The following is an 8782-nucleotide window of genomic DNA, read 5'->3' on the forward strand; positions in this document are numbered from 1 at the left end:
GTCAGAGACCTCTGCAGGTTCCGGTGTGACTCTAGGACCTCCAAGGGTGTAGGCAGGAGCCAGAGACCTCTGGAGACCTCTGCAGGTCTGGACATGAGTCTGGGACCTCTGAGGGAGTAGATCTGAGCCAGGACCTCTGTGGGCTAGAATAACAGGAACAGAAGCCCCCCCCCAAATGAATGAATGAATAAATGTAAAAGATAGGAGAGTTGAAGTAAAAATCAAGCAGATTGCTCATGTAAAAAAAAAAAGGTGACTGGCCATTCACTAATACTAAATACTAATATTTAGAAAATACTGAAAGAAAAATTCTCTCAAAGAAATGAAGGAAAAGACAAACAAAAAGTCGGAAGACATCAACAAATCCTTTAAAGAAAACCAAGAAAAAGCAATCAAACAGATGAAAGAAACAATTCAAACCTGAAAACTGAAATAGAGACAAGAAAGAAAACACAAGCTGAGTGAGTTATAGAAACAGAAATCATGAGACATGATCAGGAACCACAAATGCAAACATAAACAGCAGAATACAAAAGATAGAAGAGAGAATCTCAAGTGCTGAAGATATAATAGAGGAAATTGATTCATCAGTCAAAGAAAGCATTAAATCTAGCAAAAGCTTAACACAAAATATCCAGGAAATACAGGACACTATGAAAAGACCAAACCTAAGAATAATAGGTATAGAAGAAGGAGAAGTTCAACTCAAAACCACAGAAAATATATTTAACAAAATTATAGAAGAAAACTTTCCCAATCTAAAGAAAGATATGCCTATGAAGATACAAGAAGCGTAAAGAACACCAAATAGACTGGATCAAAAAAAAAAAGTCCCCTTGCCACATAATAATCAAAACACTAAACATACAGAATAAAGAAAAAATATTAAGAGCTGCAAAGGAAAAAGGCCAAGTAACATGCAAAGGTAGACCTATCAGAATTACACCTGACTTCTCAACACCTCATGAAAGCTTCTCGAAAATTGACCACATACTCGGTAACAAAACAAACCTTAACAGGTACACAAAAATTGGAATAACCCCCATGTATCTTATCAGATCATCATGGCTTAAAGTTAGAATTCAACAGCAACACTAATTCTAGAAATCCCACAAACACATGGAAATTAAACAAGGCTCTCTGAAGCATCAATGGGTCAAGGAAGAAATAAAAGGAGAAATTAAAGACTTCATAAAGTTCAATGAAAATGACTACACAACATACCCAAATTTCTGGAACACAATGAAAGCAGTGTTAAGAGGAAAGTTCATAGCACTAAATGCCTACATAAAGAAGCTGGGAAAATTTCACACTAGTGAATTAACAGAACATTTGAAACCTTAAGAACAAAAAGAAGCAAACTCACCCAAGAGGACTAGATGGCGGGAAATAATCAAATTGAGAGATGAAATCAACAAAATAGAAACAAAGAAAACAATACAAAGAATTGATGAGACAAGACCCTGCTAGCTCCCCCGCCAGCCATCCCAGCTTCCAGCCAGAGGGCCATCGGAGGGATCCTCCATCTGACGATGGATGGCGATACAGACGGAGACCCACATTGGAACACCGGACTGAGCCCCCCATGGTCCAAATGAGGGGCAGAAGGAGAAAGAACATGAAAAAAACTCAGGACCGCGAGGGGTGCGATCACCCACTGATACAAGGGAACTGATCTAATGAGAGATCACCAAGGCCAGTTGGACTGGGACTGAATGAGCATGTAATCCAACCAGATTTTCTGAATGTGACCGGATTCTCTGAATGTGGCTGGCCCGGAGCCTTTCTGAAAAGCCACTGACAATGACACTGGTACTTATTTCCTCTGCATATACTGGATTTTTGGGAACCAGTCTATTCGGATACTCACCTTCCGGGACCTGGAAGGAGGGGGGAGGAACTTGAACTTCCCACAGGGCTAGAAGCCCTGACTGCTCTTAGGGATGGAGAGGGAGGAGGAGGGGGAGGGGGGAGTGGGAGGGTGTTGGGAGGAGGGGCGGAAATGGAAACTTTCATAATTTAATAAACTTTGAAAAAAAAAAGAATTGATGAGACAAAAAGTTGGTTCTTCAAAACAAAATCAACAAAATAGACAAACCATTATCCAAACTAACCAAAAGACAGAGAGAGAATATCCAAATTAACAAAATCAGAAATGAAAAGGGGGACAAAACAACAGACACAGAGGAAATCTAGAGAATCAGCAGGTCGTATTTCAAAAACCTGTACTCCACAAAATTGGAAAACTTAAAGGAAATGAACAACTTTCTGGATAAATATCACTTACCAAAATTAAATCAAGATCAGATAAGCAAATTAAATAGACCTATAACTGCTGAAGAAATAGAAACAGTCATCAAAAGTCTCCCAACCAAAAAAAGCCCAGAACCAGATGGTTTCAAGTCAGAATTCTACAAGATTTTCAAAGAAGAACTAATACCAGTACTCCTCAAATAGTTCCACACAATAGAAACAGAAGGAACATTGCCAAACTCTTTTTATGAGGCTACAATTACCCTGATACCCAAACCACATAAAGACATTAGAAAGAAAGAGAATTGCAGACCAGTCTCACTCATGAACATTGATGCAAAAATACTAAATAAAATACTGGCAAATCAAATCCAAGAACATATCAGAACCATCATCCATCATGGTCAAGTTGGCTTTATCCCAGAGGTGCAGGGATGGTTCAACATACAAAAATCTGTCAACCTAATCCACCATATGAGCAAACTGAAAAATAAAAACCATATGATCATCTCATTAGATGGAAAGGGTTTCAACAAAATACAACATCTCTTCATGATAAAGGTCCTGGAGAGAGCAGGAATACAAGGAACATATCTAAACACAATAAAGGCAATATACAGCAAGCCAACAGCCAACATCAAAATAAATAGAGAGAAACTCACAGCAACCCCACTGAAATCAGAAACAAGACAAAGTTGTCCACTCTCTCTATATCTACCCAATTTAGTTCTTGAGTTCCTAGCTAGAACAATAAGATAACAAAAGGAGATCAAGGAGATACAAATCGGAAAAGAAGAAGTCCAACTCTCACTATTTGCTGATGATATGATAGTTTACATAAGCAACCCCAAAAATTCTACCAAGGAACTTCTACAACTCATAAACACTTTCAGTAATGTAGCAGGATACAAGATTAACCTAAAAAAATCAGTAGCTCTGCTTTACACAGATGATAAATGGGCTGAGGAAGAAATCAGAGAAACACTACCCTTCACAATAGCCACAAATAGCATAGAATATCTTGGAGTAACTCTAACCAAACAACTGGAAGACTTGTATGACAAGAACTTTATATCTTTGAAGAAAGAAATTGAAGATGACACCAGAAAGTGGAAAGATCTCCCATGCTCTTGAGTAGGAAGATTTAGCATAGTAAAAATGGCAATCTTATCAAAAGCAATTCACAGATTTAATGCAACGACCATCAAAATCCTTGCAAAATTCTTCACAGACCTCAAAAGAATGGTACTCAACTTCATATGAAAAAGTAAAATCCCAGGATTGCCAGAAAAATCCTGTATAATAAAAGAACTTCTAGAAGCATCACAATCCCTGCCTTCAAACTCTACTACAGAGCTACAATACTGAAAACAGCCTGGTATTGGCATAAAAAAAGACAGGAGTACCAATAGAACTGAATCAAAGACACGGATATCAATCCTATGAACACCTTATCTTTGATGAAGAAGCAAACAATAATAATAGTAAAATAAAGTGGAGAAAAGAAAGCTTATTTAACAAATGGTACTGGCATAACTGAATATCAACATGTAGAAGAATGAAAATAGATCCATATCTATCATCATGCACAAAACTCAAGTCCAAATGGATCAAAGACCTCAACATAAAGCCAGCCACACTGAACCTCATAGAAGAGAAAGTGGGAAGTACACTTGAATGCTTTGGTGCAGGAGACCACTTCCTAAATATAATAACCCCAGTAGCACAGACACTGAGAGAAACAATTAATAAATGGGACCTCCTGAAACTGAGATGCTTCTGTAAAGCAAATGACATGGTCAACAAGATAAAACAGCAACCTACAGAATGGGAAAAGATCTTCACCAACCCCACATCAGGCAGAAGGCTGATCTCCAACATATACAAAGAACTCAAGAAATTGGTTATCAAAAGAACAAATAATCCTATTAAAAAATGGACTACAAACCTAAACAGAGAACTCTCAACAGAGGAATCTAAAATGGCTGAAAGACACTTAATGAAATGTTCAACATCCTTAGCCATCAGAGAAATGCTAATAAAAACAACTCTGAGATTCTATCTTACATCTGTAAGAATGGCCAAGATCAAAAACACTGATAACAACTTATGCTGGAGAGATTGTGGGGAAAAGGGAACACTTCTACATTGCTGGTGGGAATGCAAGCTGGTACAGCCCCTTTGGATATCAGTATGGCGATTTCTCAGAAAATTAGGAAACAACCTTGCTCAAGACCCAGAATACCACTTTTTGTAATATATCCAAAGGATGCTCAATCATACCACAAGGACATGTGCTCAGCTATGTTCATAGCAGTCTTGTTTGTCATAGCCAGAACCTGGAAACAACCTAAATGCCCCTCGATCAAAGAATGGATAAGGAAAATGTGGTACATTTGCACAATGGAGCACTACAAGCAGAAAAAATAATGACATCTTGAATTTTGCAGGAAAATGGATGGATCTAGAAAACATTATATTGAGCGAGGTAACCCAGACCCAGAAAGACAATTATCACATGTACTCACTCATAAGTGGTTTTTAAACATAAACAAAGAAAACCAGCCCACAAACCACAATTCCAGAGAACCTAGACAACAATGAGGACCTTAAGAGAGACATACATAGATCTAATCTCCATGGGAAGTAGAAAAAGACAAGATCTCCTGAGTAAATTGGAAGCATAGGAACCATGGGAGAGGGTTGAAGGGAAGGGAAGAAGAAGGGAGGGGAGCAGAGGAAAAATGTATAGCTCAATAAAATCAATTTTTTAAAAAAAGAAATAAATAAATAAGGTAAAAAAAAAGAGTAAGAAGAATCGTGGAGGTTGTTAGCCTGTGGTCACAGTACCAGGTGCACAGCAGATGCCGCCGTCCCCAAGCTGTCAGAGGATGGAGGTGGAGGGTGGAGGTAGCTCACTGCCTACAGTTATAAAGTATTTATGTCTGTAATATCAGGAAGCAAGCCTAATGCAAGGCATTGCTGTGTAATTCCACCATAGCGGTCAGTCCCGGAAAAGCATGACCTCTAAGGCCTCAGTCAGGAAGACTGTACAGCACACACCAGAGATTGAGATCCAGAGTGATGAAGCATTTTCTCAAGGTCACACCTGGAGTAAATGGATTCATGCCAAGATCTGCTGGGTTTCAGAGCCAGGTGCTCCTACTGCTGATACCAGAGAAAACCCTAGCAGATCTGAAGAGCCTGTCTTTATGATAGAGATGAGGTTTGTTCCTATAGAGCAAGAGAAATAGCAGACACCCAGGACTTAATGTGGCTTCCCCATGCAAATAGACAGAGCAAATGATCGTATTGGTGGCCAATTCTCCTGAAATTGTCCCATTAATTCGCTGTGATGCCAATAAAACACATTAGCACTTGGAAGAAGATCTTGACAAAGCAGTTACAATTAAATTGGGTGAAAAAAAAGTACAAAAGTAGCCAAGAAAATGTCTAAGGAAAAAACATAGAAAGAGAGCTCACATTACCCATTCACTCTCTCGATGAATACTTAGGCTCCCCTCTCTGCAATGTGCTACAGAATGGGAGGACTTAAATGGTGTGCTTCCGGGCAAAGAAGACACAGGAAAATGCTTCTTGGGAGGCAGCAGCCAAAGAGATTTAAGCGCTTTGCAGCGACCCCCCCCCCAGTATTCCAGACTCCAAACCCCAACAGCTCCACTCTGAAAATCAGATATGAACCCACCAACATCTTGTGGCCAGGAAGTGGAGGTGAAGGAGCCAAGCCTGCCCAACTTCAGGGTCACTCGCTGCTGGAGACTGCAGAGTGACGGTGAGACTTGAAAGCTCCTCCAGTCAACAGAGAAAGCAGGTGTCTTGGAGATGGTTAATTTGGCATTTCAGGGTCACCATAAAGGTAATGGGGGAAATACAAAGTTAAAGGCTTTACGATTTTATTTATTTTATGTGCATAACTGTCCATATGAATATATGTGCTCCATGTGTGTGTCATGCTCATAGAGGCCAGAAGAGGGCATCAGATCCTCTGGAACCGGAAACTGAACCTGGATCCTCAGCAGAAATAGTGAGTGCCACCAGTCACTTAGCCATCTACAGCAAAAAGTTTTATAATTTGGACTGAGAAAAGTTTTTCTCAGCATATTCAGAGGCTCAGCTGTGAGCCCCTCCTTCCCAAAATTCTAAGTAGTGTGAAAATACGCTATGCTATTGAAACAACGCAGCAAACAGTTGAACAAATGTTCGCTGCTGTGGCTGCCACCATTGTCACCGTGACTGCATCAACAGTAGCACTGTCGTCCTTGACTGCGCCACCTTCATCTCGTCATCATCGTGACATATAGGGACAAGATTTTAAAAACCTAGAAGATATATATCAAAATTTTAATTTTTAGTGTATCTGAAAGAGAGGGCTGGGGAAGAGATTGTGTTGTGACATTTGACTTTATACACATCTGTTTTTGTGATGGATACATCTTATATGAGAATCCAAATGGAAGCTCTGGGGAGCCTTACTCTGAGTAAAGATCATGAATAAGGAAAACAGAGCAGAAGAACTGATAGAAGGAAATGAGGTCCCCTGGGTCCCCAGAGTGTGGACAATGAACCAATGAACAGAGTGACTTCCAGATGCTGAGACAGACACAAGGAAAAGCAACTGTTGATTCAGAGAGTTGCTCCATCTTCTCCCTGGAGAAACAGGAGTTTTCATTTTAACACTTATGCGAGTTCAAATGGATCTTTATGCTTGCTAATCAAAGTACCCTAATGTAACATGAGGGGCCAGCTTATTGGGGTTTCTGTCCCGCCCGGTACCCCACAACCGGCAACTCCCAAGGAAAATCACACACAAGACTCCATAAGATTATAAACTGATTGGCCCATTAGGTCAGGCTTCTTACTAGTTCTTATGACTTATCTTAACCCATTATTCTGATCTATGTTAGCCATATGGCTTGGTACCTTTTTCAGCTGTCAGCTCACATGTTGCTTCTTCGGTGATCTGGGCAGGAATGGTGGACGGAGCTTCCTGCTTCCCAGAATACTCCCAGTCTCTTTGCTCCACCCCTACTTCCTGTCTGGCTTTCCCACCCATACTGCCTGCCTGGCCAATCAGCGTTTTATTAAAATATGATTGACAGAATACAGACAATTCTCCCACACCACCCTAACACAGGTAAGCAGCTGATAATGCAAAACAATGCATTCAACTTTACTGAAACACAATTACAGACGAAAACACACAGACACCAGCTATCACCTATTACACTGAAAAAAATTAGACAGATGATTAAACGCTCAGTATTAGTGTGTGTGTGTGTGTGTGTGTGTGTGTGTGTGTGTGTGTGCGCTCCACATTCACAGTGTTGTTGAAGTCAAACATCTATCTGGTGTACCTTTGATATAGTACTTGGTAGTAAATCAGTTAGCCTCAGAATGAGAAATTCCATTTTCAGATAGTGTCCCAAGAAATCTTGGGCCCATTCCTAAAGGTACAATCACCAGGATAATGACATTATTTACACTGCTGCAAAGACTATCAACAGCCTGGGTGTTTGTCAGCAAAAGAATGAACAAGTCGGACACTGTGACAGACACAGTGGCAGACAGTAGTCCCTCCTGTGGGACAATGGTCTTATATCTTGTAAAGATTTATCACTTGTATTAGTTTAATAAAATGCTGATTGGCCAGTAGCCAGGCAGGAAGTATAGGTGTGGCAACCTGAACAGGAGAATTCTGGGAAGAGGAAAGGCTCAGTCTGCAGTCGTCACCCAGATGCAGAGGAAGCAAGATAGAGTACCTCACTGATAAAGGTACCAAGGCACATGGCTAACACAAGTATTAATTATGCGTTAATTTAATATGCAAGAGTTAATAAAAAGCCTGAACTAAGAGGCCAACCAGTTTATAATTAATGTAGGCCTCTGTGTATTTCTTTGGGACTGAACGACTGCCATTCTGAGCAGGACACAAATCTCTATCAAAAGGTCCCCATTCTCCCCAGTTCCTAGGGTTTACACCTTCTGGTCAAACCATTACTTTGAATGTGAGCAGGACCCAAAACTTGCCTCTGGCCAATAGAGTTCTCAAAATAAGTGAATGTCATTTGTGACTTGACAACAAACAGTTGTAACTTCTATCTTGCTAGCAGATTCTCTGCTTTGCTTGCTTTGGAGAAGCAAGCTGCCATAATGGGGCTGCATGGAGAAGAACTGAGACCACTTCCTCAGCCCACAGTCACTAAGGAACTCAAACCCTCAGCACAGTAACCCAAATGTACTTGAATTTTATCAACAGCTGTGCAAGTAAACCAGGTAGGAGCTCTGGCCCTGTGGAGCTTTTAGAAAAGGACCCAAGCCTGCAGATACCTTCATTACAACTAAATGAGTTGAAATGAACTCAACTAATGTTGAGTTGAAATGAAGACCCCCAACTAAGCCATGGGCAGATTCTTGACCCCCAGACACTGTGAGATAATAAATAAAAGGTCACTAACTGTGTCAATGTGTTATACAGCAATAGCTAACTAATACAAAAATCATTCTACTA

The sequence above is a fragment of the Myodes glareolus genome, chromosome 14, assembly GCF_982192425.1.
Source record: "Myodes glareolus chromosome 14, mMyoGla1.1, whole genome shotgun sequence".
Taxonomy (NCBI): Eukaryota; Metazoa; Chordata; class Mammalia; order Rodentia; family Cricetidae; genus Myodes; species Myodes glareolus.